Source organism: Triturus cristatus, chromosome 1_1 (genome assembly GCF_964204655.1).
Source record: "Triturus cristatus chromosome 1_1, aTriCri1.1, whole genome shotgun sequence".
NCBI classification, from domain to species: Eukaryota; Metazoa; Chordata; class Amphibia; order Caudata; family Salamandridae; genus Triturus; species Triturus cristatus.
This window is the reverse complement of record NC_140579.1, coordinates 520,109,586-520,122,519: the sequence shown is the minus strand read 5'-3', so window position 1 is coordinate 520,122,519 and position 12,934 is coordinate 520,109,586. Positions and strand designations below refer to the sequence as shown.

At 45.3% G+C, this 12,934-nt stretch overlaps 1 pseudogene across 1 annotated transcript in view; it reads right to left on the bottom strand.

Moving 5' to 3' along the window:
• LOC146870525 (rho GTPase-activating protein 27-like) overlaps positions 1 to 12,934 on the bottom strand; it is a 1,164,614-nt pseudogene that overhangs the window by 107,012 nt on the left and 1,044,668 nt on the right. The gene's annotated exons all lie outside the window — the stretch shown is intronic.

Below are 12,934 nucleotides of genomic sequence, written 5' to 3'. Positions count from 1 at the left end.
CCTGGCTGGTAAACAGTCAGCACAACCTTTTGGTCATGCCAAGCTTTTTGGAGTTCTTGGCTTGCCTCAAGGTTTTTAGAAGCCTTCTTCATATACTCTGCCATCCTGGAGCGGAGACCAAGTACATAATCCACTATGTCAAGTTTGGGTTGTCTGAGAGGTCTCTCCCATCCTTCCTTCACCAAACATAGGGGTCCTCTTACAGGATGCCCAAACAAAAGCTCAAAAGGGCTGTAGCCAACCCCCTTTTGTGGGACCTCTCTGTAAGCAAACAGAAGGCAGGGTAAAAGGATGTCCCATCTTCGCCTAAGCTTGTCTGGTAAACCTTTTATCATTCCCTTTAGGGTCTTGTTGAATCTCTCAACAAGCCCATTGCACTGTGGGTGATAGGGTGTGGTGAACTTGTAGTTCACACCACACTCCTTCCACATTGCAGTCAAGTATCCTGACATGAAGTTGGCACCTCTGTCAGAAATGACCTCCTTTGGAAAGCCCACTCTGGAGAATACTCCAAGCAGGGCCCTTGCCACAACAGGAGCTGTTGTGGTCCTCAGGGGAATAGCTTCTGGATACCTGGTGGCATGGTCCACTATCACCAGTATAAATCTGTGCCCAGATGCTGTTTGTGGGTCCATTGGTCCTACAATATCTATGCCCACTCTTTCAAAGGGAACCCCCACCACAGGTAGTGGTATGAGGGGGGCCTTTGTGGTGCCACCTGATTTGCCACTGGCTTGGCAGGTGACACAGGAGCGACAAAACTCCTTAGTATCTTCTGACATATGGGGCCAGTGAAAGTGAGGGACAAGCCTGTCCCAAGTCTTGTTTTGGCCTAAATGTCCTGCAAGGGGAATATCATGGGCCAAGGTAAGAAGGAAGCCTCTGAATTTCAGTGGTATGACCAACCTCCTGGATGCACCAGGCTTGGGGTCTCTAGCCTCTGAGTACAGTAGCCCTTCATCCCAATACACTCTATGGGTACCTTGAGCATTCCCTGCAGCCTCAGCAGCAGCCAGCTGTCTGAGGGGTTCAAGAGAGGGGCAGTCTAATTGAGCCTGCCTCAGATCTGCCCTTGAAGGTCCCCCTGTCCCAAGAAACTCAACCTGATCAGGTTCAAGTTCTTCTAGGACAGTTCCTTCAGGGCTCTCAGAATCATCCTCCTGGGAGGGCTGATCCACCACCTGAGGCGGGGGGAAGGCACAGCCTTAACCCTACTGCTCTTTCTCTTGGGTTGTGACTGGTCCATAGTTTCAGGATCCAGCACTTGTTCAATGGTGCACTTTTTGGCCTGTGACCTGGTCACAGCAAGGACATGTGCATCTATCCCCAGCATTTCTGCATGGGTCCTATACTCCACTTCAGACCAAACTGAAGTTTCAAGATCATTGCCCAGTAAACACTCTACAGGAAGGTCTGAACTAACAACAACTTTCTTGAGGCCAGTTACCCCTCCCCAGGAGAAGTTAACAATAGCCACACTATGGGAGGTAGTGGCATTACTAGCGTTGGTCACTAGGTAATTCTCACCTAGTATGATCTGTCCAGGGTCCACAAAGGCAGGTGTCACCATTGTGACACTAGCCCCAGTGTCCCTGTAGGCCTGAGCCATTCTTTGGTTGATAAAAGGAGTCTGTCTGTACTTGCCCAGGTTACTGGGGCCTACAGTAGAGGACAAAGCTAAGTCCCCATCACAGATCAGAACAGCCTGAGTAGGTATTCTGACTAGGCCAGAATCCTCCTCAGTTCCCAGGGTTAACCCTACTACACCCTTTTGCTGGGAACCACCACTTACAGCTGGACTAGGGGGTACAGTTGCCTTAGGGGCAATGGTGGCTGGGGGCTTATCCTTTTTGGTGCACTCACTAAACCAATGTGAGTTGGACTTACAATAGTTGCACCATGGTTTCTTTTGGCCATCTTTCTTTTTATCCTTTTTCGGACCACCCTCCCCCTGAGCCTTTTGGGGGCCTGGTGAAGACTTCTGGTCTTTTTGTTTCTGATCATTACCCTTCTGGTCTGCCTTTTTCTGATCACCGCCCTGGTTCTGGTTTTTCTGCTTAACTCTAGTCCTGACCCATCTATCTGCCTTCTTTCCCAATTCTTGGGGAGAAGTCAGATCAGAATCAATCAGGTGTTGATGCAGTAGCTGGTTTTGACAGTTGTTAAGGATTTGCTCTCTCATGATCAAATTATACAATCCTGTATAGTCCTTAACCTTACTTCCCACTAGCCAGCCTTCCAGAGCCTTAGTGGCACAATCTACAAAGTCAGTCCAGTCCTGAGTCTGTGTCTTCTGGGTATCCCTGAACAACAACCTGTATTGTTCAGTGGTTAGGCCAAACCCATCAATTAGAGCACTCTTCAGGACAGTGTAATTATCTGCATCCTCATCACTAACTGTGAGGAGCTTGTCTCTGCCTTTCTCAGAGAAGGAGAGCCACAAGATAGCTGCCCACTGACTTTGGGGTACCTGCTGTACTTTGCAAGCTCTCTCCAAAGCAGTTATCCATTTGTGGATGTCATCCCCACACTTGTAGGGAGGGACAATCTTGCTCAGGTTTCTATTATCATAGTGCCTGTCTCTATCCTTAGGGATATTGCTGCCACCAGTGGGTTCTGACCCACTTAACTTTTGCTCTCTAGCCAGAGCAAGCTTCTCTTTGGCAAGGGCAAGTTCTTCCCTCTGAATCCTCATATTAGCTTCCCTCATTCTGGCTTCATGCTCCTTTCTCTCAGGGGAAGTCATTCCCCTGTGAGAGGAAACACTAGAGATGCTAGAGACATGGGCGTGGATGGATTCCCTTGAAGGGGATCTGTCCCTCCTGCTTCTCTGGTTAAGCCCACTTGGGGGTCTGTATGGGGGGACCCCATGCAAACTCCCATGTAAGCTTAGGTTAGCCTGGCTAAGTCTTCCTACTTGGCCCTGGCTGTCTACCTCTTCATCTGAAGCCCCATCTGACTCCTCTGTGGTGGGTAGACCCTTATCTACAGCTATGGCACCATACTTGGCAGCTCTTTCAGCATCATAGGCCTCCAGAAGCTCCACTAGCTGTCTAAGGGTAGGGTTGGAACCCTGTTTTAATCTCCTGGAGGTACACAGTTGTCTCATCTCCTGATAAGTGAATGCATCATATCTAGAGGGAACCTGTCTAGGATTCTCCTCTCCTGAGGGAGCATCAGTGTGATCTCCATTCAGGGACATGATTCTAGTGAGGGTGTGGTGTGTGCACCTACCTACACTAGTTGTATCTACTAAACCTCTCTAGTAGTTGTAGTCAGGGTGTGTTACTCCCTTCAACCTACAACCACTAAGTCCAGTAGGACTTAAGTATTATAATCTATGTTATATGTACCTAAACAATATCTGTGTGATCTTTCAATTTAGTATCTCAAGATTACAATGGTATCACGACAGCAAGCTCAGATCCCAACCGCTGCTCACCAATGTGAGAAGTTGGCCTGATGTATGATGTCACTAGTTCTAGTGTACACCTTATATCAGTCCAAATACCCTTATGGTGATTGGTTGTAAAGTCAACCTTATAGACCAGCTATCCTAGTGGTAGCATGGACAAGAGCAGTCTTAGGCTAAACTCTGAATGGCATGTGAAGCCAGCTGTGATACCATATATAATCCCTTGAATACCAAATGAAAGGACACCACAACAGATATATATATATAAAATAAAGTGTATTTATTCTAGTCAAACCCTCAGCACTCTTTATGAGATTAGAGGTAAGTACAACACAGTCTTATTTATGCATACATTAAGTCACACAGGTAAGTAATACAGTTAGGCCCTAGGGGCCACGCAAACCATATACTAAGTAAGTGGTATAAGGACCACTGTCACGGAAATAGGATAGGCCTAGGCCTAGGGAATCGCTGGGGCTACACTACACTAGCAACAGGTAGGAAGTGGGAGGCCCACGGGATTCGGGTGCAGAGTGGAAACACTCACGCGTAATGCGTAAAAGTCAATAGAATCACTAGCAGTTAGAAATAAGCAGTTTTAGGACACTTCTGGTATAGCTAGAAAGTCGAGACTCGGAAACTAGACCCTAGGATAGTCACTACCCTTGTGAGCACCGAAGTACCCAAGTTACCTAGCCCACAGGCTGCGGGTGCATAGGTGTGAACTTGTGTCGGGTTTCGTCGTGGACTTCTATGGATGCCTGAAGGAAAGTTGCTGACAGGCAGTCAGTGCAGAGTGTCCGGTGGATCCGAAGGCTGGGATCAAGAGGAGAGGAGACCTGCAAGCAGAAGGGACAGAGTCAAGGTCACTAGCCAGTGACCACGTGGAACCAGGAAGGAACCAGGCGATGTCGTGAAGATTGCAGGTGAAGGTGAAGCTTGTCGCTGCAGCCACGAGGACCAGGAAACGTCGAGGACGACCAGGACCAGGAGGCGAGCTGTCCCACGAAGGCTCTTGCTGTCGGCGGCGTCGAAGTTGGACTAGAACTCACCAAGCCTTGGCAAGCGGAACCCACGAAGAACGGAGGACTTGCTTCTGGTGCAGACCAGGAAGGTCTGGGGTGCTTCTCCTTGGCAGAGAAGCGGGAGCCAGTCTGGAGGAGCCAAACCAGCGCTGAAGATTTCAGGGTGCGTCGTCTCAAAGGCCACTAGCCAGCGGGCAAGCAACCGGACAGACGCGGCAAGCAGGAAAATGCAGAAGGGCCCCACGCAGGACTCGTGGAGTGTGGGGGGGCTGATCTTCGGTGCAGATGGTGCTTGGGGTTGGGGCTTCTCAATCCCCGGTGCACAACTTCGAGGGTGCCTCAGAAGCTGCGCTTGAAGATACTAGTCACTTTTCCCAGGTAGCCGGTCCCACGTCTCTCGTCGCCTCCACGGATCTCAGCACGGCTGTGGATGTGGATCAGGGTCGGAGAAGTCTGGAAGTCAAGGCTCTGGTCGGGCTCTGCAGTCGGTCCCTCGTAGAACTTTAGCAAAGCAAAGGGTAGTCTCTTGATGGTGCCTGTTTGCACAGGGTAGCCACTCCTTGGCCACGAGGGAGATTCTTCAGTCTTCTTCTTTCGTCGAATGTCGAAGGTCCAGAGTTTCTGTTCAAGTTGCAGGTTCAGGATAATCTAAAGTCTTGAGGCCCAACTCCCACTCTTATACTAATCTGGGGGGCTGGGATACCTGCTAGGTCACGCCTTATGGGTGGGACCTGGGAGGGGGGTGGTTACACCCCCTTCCCTTTGTCCAGTTTCGCGCCAGGACTGGGGCTGGAGTGCCCCAGCACCGGTTTGAACTGGACTATGCACGGGACACCTTGTGTGCCCCAGGCATGTCTCATTCTATTCATCCCTCCCTGCCCCAATACACTAAGGCCTGTCTGGGGTGGTGCTTGCACCTCCCAAGGCAGGAAACCTATTGTCCAATGCTCCCTTGCCAGGATCACTCCCAGCAGCAGGAGGTCAGACTCGTGTCTGTGGCAGCAGCATCCATTTTGTGATGCTGGGGCTCTGGTTAACTTTAACCGGGTAAGTAGGTTACAACATGTCTTCTCCCTCTAGAAGGGAGGGATAATATCCTCATCCCCAGAAATGGGATGGGGGTATCATTCCAAAGTGTTAGACACCTTACACGACATGTTTTGATAAAGCCAAACCATAGTTACCATAACCGTTGAAGATTATAAGGCACTTTAAGAGTATATGGTAGGCTATATCATAGAACAGCTATAAGGACATGGTTCCGAAAGCTGCAGACAGGCTCAGCTCATGCTAGAGCACCATCTCACATGTTACCAAGCACTCTGCCTCCAGGATTGTGAAGGCCTGCCATAGGAGTGGCTGATAGGTACACATGACTATTGCTTTTAATTTATAGAAACCATATAAAACATATGGCTGAATAACATACACTGTTATTATAATAATTTCAATACTGGTATCAAGTTTACATTTCTTGTATTCATGTAAAACTAATACATGTCCAAAAAATCAATTTCCTTTGTGCCTCGATAGGATGAAACAGCTGTTGTTTGTGTACTGCTAGCCAGGAGGGAAAGTTCTGCATTGAACTCAATTTTTTTAAGTCATCTGCTCAGCCCACAAGCCCTTCCTTGGGCTCCCTAATAGTTTTAATGGCATCGATAGTTAATTCAGAGCATGAGCCACACAACAGGCACTAGTCAAGTGGCAGTTGGACTTGGTATGTGCAAAATGTAGTCATAATAGATGTCTGCTAATGTGAGCATTTATGGCCATACCGAAACACAGTTTATTTTATCAATTGCAAGGCTGACCGGGAAAATCCCCGATTTACTGTTGTATATCAGTCATGTCTTTATATTTTGCCTCTGTACTGTTATCCAGCCCTGGCTGAAAATGTAGCTGATGTTAAAACATCAGTACATCTTGTATGTTTTTGCTTCCAACTTCAGGAAACACCTAGGAAGCAGCTGGCTGTCACAGAGAAGAGCCACACCAGCTCATTTTTAAATTGTTCTGGTTAATTTTAAAGTGCAATGAAGGGTTTCTAAGGCAAAGTGGCCAAAAATAATTGGAATTTTTGTTTTGAGATGGCGTTTTACAAGACCTTTTGATTTTAATAAAATCTGTATAATGTACTGACATAGAGGGGCTTTAAGCTACTTCTCTTCATCCTTTGGCCTGTTGTTGTGTCATTCACATTTTGCTTCTGCTCACTACAGCACACAGCATGGGGTAGTGGGTCACCCTAATTAAGCCACTGGTTAACTTCACTTTGAGTGACTGCATTTAGCTCTCTCATAAGGAGCACTTCCGCACACAATCTAGTTACTTTCCGTGCCAATGTTTTTGATTTTACTTTATTTCTTTAGTTTTGCCTTTGTGTTTAGAGCCTGATGTCATAGCAGGACGCTTCTGATGCACATTCCATCTTTATCAGATCCCATCTCCTGCCAACGGTGTTATAAATTCCATTACAAGTGTTTTCCTTTTCTGACTGCTGCAATTTCATAGCATAACACATCAGATTTTTTACATTTGAAATTGTTCTGTATTATGTTATCCTCGTTTTTCCTTTCTTTCTTACATTCTTTCTTAGGTTTGTTAACCATAACCTTGTGATTTTGCTAAACTTACGTGTATAACATAGTTACTTATTGGTGTTTCAGCCAGATGTCATCCATTAGTCTGTCATTGTCATTCACATTTTAATTCCACCCACTCCAGCATGCTTTAAGAGGTAATGTACCAGCCCACTTCAGCCATTGGCTGACTTCACTCTGAATCACTGTATGCTGCTCCTTCACAAGGAACACATCCACATTCTTCACAAGAGGCTAGAGGAGGGGATGCAGATGCTGGATCCCAGACACATGGCTCCCCTGGATTGAATGACACCGAGGACTGATGCAGTGGGGGTGGTCATGTCTGGGACATACACAAGTCAGGGAGGGGAACACATAACCACTAATTCCTTCAATCACCAGGAGGACGGGGTGATACATCCAATACAGGACGACTGTGAAGGTGACGCTTTTCCCCTATGTAACCTAACCAGGGCATGACGATATGAGGAAAGTTCAATTTGTTTGCTTTTATGTTTGATTGTAGAATTATAAATTGTGTCTGATTTTGCCTCAACTTGATACCGATCTGGATAACCAGGTACAGACATTGATGTGTACAGTTGAGAACAGATGAATATTCTTCTTATATCCGTCTGAACACTAAAGGGTGGTCCTCCTGATAGTTGATACATATGTAACAAAACAAGAATGCAATCTGTGGCCACTCACCTGCTGCATGGACTTAATGTTTATCATAGTTTGCAAATATTCAGACAATACATGAGACCCTTTATTGCACCTGTAATGACTATTTGTTCACTGTATCACCCAAGATCTCTATCCTACCTGTTTCACCTCTCCCTCCCCCCTCCTTCCCTTTCCCCACTTTCTTCTTTAACTGTAACCTGTTTGTTTCACAAAATGCAAATAAAGATATTTAAACAAAAAAAGGAACACATCCACACACAGCAGTTTCCCTCAGTGCCAGGAAGTACTATGGTAATGTGTGTTTTTTGGAGACCCCAAAAAATATTTTGCCTGTAGCAAAATATGTTTTTCTTTAGATTGATCCGGCATTTTCCACAATAATAAAGTTTTGCGAAAACCATGACAAAACAAGGACTGCCAGAAGGCTGGGAGCCAACGACAGACCTATTTGCTTTCCCAATGCTTGTTCTGTTACTGTTCTCAAAACGGATTGACTCACTGGTTGAAGTATCATCCAAAATCTTAAAATAAATATGTTTGCAAACTCATAGGCAGGGGTGCAGCTATCAATGGTGCAGCAAGTGCAGTGGCACTGGACTGAGACTTGAGGGGCTCACTACATCCTGGTTATTTCTATATTTTAATATCCAACCAGCACTCCAGTGGTCCATTTTCCTTGTGTGCAAAGGGTCCCATGGCACCCTGTACGCCGTGCTCCAGGACTTTTTTCACATAATTGCTGCAGCACTTGCCATTTCCCAAGACTCCAGAAACACTCTTTCCTAAAGAACATTTTGAAAATAGCTACCTAATCACATATCTCAATGATTAATTATTGTTTGCTGCAGTACTTTTCTTATTCAGCCTGTTCTTTTGTTTACAGTAGTGTTGAAGAACACTTTTTTGTTTCTTTTTAATATGGCAAGAGTGAATTTAGTGGCCTTTCTAAAGTCAAAGCCTCTTGTATTATCCCACATGAATTCGGGGTCCTTGTGCAATTAATGCTTGTCATACACAAATAATGTTCTGCATGTGTTAAGACTCCGATGCTACAATAATACTTATATATGATTTGTCATGATATGATATCATAGTTCATGGTTATTCATGCAGAACTAGTATCATTGTGTTTAGATGCGTTCAGCCTTTAGAACTTTGACTGTCATTCCATTCATTGCCTTCCTATGGCCTTAAAGGGATGATCTACAATAGTTTCTCCTTGCTTGCTTGTAAAAACAGCAGGAACACAGAGAAACTATCTTTATGTTTCACAACTCTCTTTCTCTGTAATGGTCCATCCTAATGTTCGAACTTGGGGGAAACTGAACCCCCTTTTTACTTGCTTGTAAAAAAGAAACTAACATTTGCGAATGCAGTTGGTCTCAGTATTTAGGTCTGGCTTAGACACAACTGTCTCATTAGCCTCGTAATTAAAAAACATAATGAAAAAAAGAGCATAACCCCTTTCATCCACTGGTTTGTTCACTTGTGATTCAAACTTTGCTTCCACCCACCACAACATACATCGTGGGGCAATGGGTCAGTCCACACCAGCCACTAACTTTGTACTGCGAGTGACCACATTTATTCTGATATTTTGTACATGCCCACCTATATATGTATAAAATTCAATTAAAAAAACAAAGGGTAATTAACCCCCTATAACTGAGTAAATGGGACTGACACCCAAACTCAAAAGTCACACCTGAGTAACTGAACGGTGACTCGCGACATGGAAATAGGGAAAAACCCACTCCAAATACTTAAGTGCGGAGTACAACATTCAGAATGACCAATGCAACATAAAAAAACAACCCTTAACCACCCCCTAAGAGGAAAATGCAGCTACAGCGTGGAAATGGGACTTCCACCCAAACCCACTTAGTGCCTACACACTGCAAAAGAGCTCCAAAGTTCTGTGAAGACCAGACTCACAAAAACTTGAAACCAAACATGCTCATGTATAAGACACTGCAACCACCCCTACAACATGGATAGCAAACATTGAGGTGTGCATAAAACTAAACACAGCAGTAACATCAGGTAGGCAGATCCACAAAAAAAAAAAAAAAGACCCTTAAGGAGATGAGCATTACTCCACATAGCAGCGTAACAAGTCAGAAAATACCACACAAGAGGTGCGCGTGCCACTGTGCTGAGACACGCCACTATTGAATGAGATAAACAAAACTGACAGTCACTTGCATCGGACCTTGAACTTTGGGCAGCAACTCAAAACTCAGCCTCAACCCTCGGTTGAACACAGAAACCAAAACGTTCGTGAATACCTGCAGCCAACCAAAACGTTTGTGAATGGCTGCAGCCTTGTTTCAAATAAAACGGAATTCGACTTTCTCCCAGTGTCTAACATACATGCAGCAATTCCGATGGGTGGTTCAAGACGAAATGCAAGATTGCTTTTGACTCGCGTGCAGCCAAGTGTTAGAGAAGGAAACACGCATCTGTGAAAGTCCCGAGTGGCTGCCAAAACTGAAGAGAAAAAAAATCCAAGATGGCGGTACGCAGCGGCGACTCGAGCAGGGTGGCTCCCAGCGCGTACGTGCTGCAAAGCGTCCAGAAACAGAGATCCAGGTTGCCTAGCAACGAGAACCACGGAACGAAGACCTCGAGGAATGACGAAATGACAAGCTCTGCGCGACTGACAAAAAAAATAGGTGAGTGTGCGCGCTCAGCTAGTGACTCGCGCCCCTGATTTTTAAATTTGAGAAGGGCGGTTGAACTGGCACTGAAGTTACGAGGACTCAAGAGACTCAAATAATCATAGAAAAAAAACAATGTCTCACCTCTTATGTCTCGCTCAGCGCCCAACAGTTAAGGAGATTTGTAGACAAGGCAAAAACACTCCAAACGTTGCGATGAGCACAATAAATAATATCAAAATGCGCAACGATTATAACAGAGGAGCTATATAAAATGACAAAGATGATGAATATTGCTTCCCTTGAAGGCACATTGCTTGTGGTCAAAAAGATAAATTGCTTGAAGTAAGACATGTAAAATCTACACCACAATGTCCCAAAATGTAGCAAGAACACACCGCCCATGCCTGTCTCCTCCAAAGCACACATCTCCTCGCTCTTTATCCTCACTCCAGATTATCAGAACGTGTTGTGCTCTTTTCATGGAGTATAACGTCGCTGTACACCAAATTTAACACCGGGGCCCGATCCTTGCCCCCGAACATATTTTCCCAAAACAATATCACTCATTTGTTGAGCCATTTCAGTTGCGAGTCCTCTGGAGAACTCCTCACGATGGAGACACTCTCCCAAGACAGCAGAACAACACAGGAAACCATCCATTGCCTTGATTACAAAGGCGCATTGTCCTTTAGTACTGGAGCCTTGAAGTTGGTTGTTGTACTGACCCTCCACAGACCAGCAGGTACATCAACACGACTGTCACTAAGGCCAGCAGCGATCTTAAAACAGCCAACTTGGTCGCAAAAACATCCAGAAGACGGCTCAGGGAGACAACACCTTGTAGTTGAAACAGAACTGAGGCAAACTTCTGTTTTGCACTAATGACCAACTTGCAGCTCCACTCCTCACACGAACTGGCACACAGAGGTTTGGGCGACCGGTGTTGTGGTCACTGGTGGGGCTCACGGTGCCAGGTGGTTTCGCCAGGTGAGGAATTTCTTTTCATTAAATCCATTTTCTTCAAGTTACACTAGTTCAGTTACACATCAGTCTATCCAGGTTGCACGCACGGTTTCTTTAGTCCAACTCGTCGCCAAATGAAGTGACCTGGTTCCATAAGATGATGTGACACAGCAGACGTAGCCAGGATAGATCTTTAGGTTATTTATTAAGATGTTAAGTCAATAGTATAGCACCACCAGGAGCAGCCTGCTAGCTGCTCAGCCCATCCTCTCCTAACTGTCTCACACCACACCAACATTCCAGTCACGTCATCATTCCACATGGAACACTCACACTGGCTGAGCAGCTAGTTACAAGGTACAGGAGAACAGTTAACTTATATGAAGACACTACAGTAATGTAATGTAATAGTTAGGTGAAATGTTCAGTAACAATGAAAGTTTTTACACTCTCAGAACCACTGAAATTCACCAGTTATAGTCATTTCAAGTAACTATAACTTGTACCCTGAGGTAACCAAAACTCGCATCCTTGCCATGCACCGTTTTCTCATCAATAATTTCATTGTAAATGTTGCAGTGATATTATCTTTGATGTCATAGGAGATGTCATGAGTGATGTAATGTGTCAGGGGGCAGGAGGTTGCCCACAGGACAAGTATCCAACCCCACATTGCACATGGCCTTTGGCCGTGCTCGGTGGAGATTGGCCTCAGGGACTGGCCCTGGGGACCCCATCCCCCAGGCCTCTTTTTTTTTTTTTTAAAGGAGCGGGGGATGTGAGGCCCCCTCCCAAGCCTCATTAGGCCCTGGGGATCCCAGGGCCCTATGTACTTTTAAAGGGGAGAGTGGTTCATGTGGCCCCTCTCCCCAAGCCTTATCAGGCCCTGGGGGCCCCATCTCCCAGAGCCGTATTTCTTTTAAGTGTGGTTTTTATTCAGCACTAATCAGACCAGCAGGGCCTCACATCATTGTACTTAAAATATGTTGTACTCATTAAACACACAATTGTTTACATTAAACATTATTCATAACTTAGAACACAATTGTTTACATTAAACATTATTCATAACTTAGAATAGGTACATGCAAAACTGTAACAAAAAAATGTACACATTCAATATGGTGAGTTTAGGAGAATGGGATCCGAGGTCTAATGAGTCTGACAAACGGCTCATATACAGGTGCAAATACTGTGCAAACTGTAGAGTAGAATTAAATTCTAGCACATTTAGGAAGAATTTAAATAAGGCCCATTAGGAGTAGAAGGTCCAAGAACAGTATTGAAGTAGGACTTGTGGCATAAAGAGGGCGATGTCTGGCAATGAGTACCAAGAGAAAACTTAACATATTAGACGTGGTAAGTTTCCCAATAGCATTTGCACCTGCTGTTTAAAATAGCAAAGGAAGCGCAAGTATATTTGAGATTCCCAACTAGGACCAAATATGTGCAGCTATCGTGTGGTGCATGTTCTCCTTGTTTCTTGTCCAATACCTTACCAGGTCACCCCATTCCAACACATACTTAAGATGATCGAATACAATAATTTATGTGCTCACCAATCATGTATCTACATACTTTAAATGTTCTCAG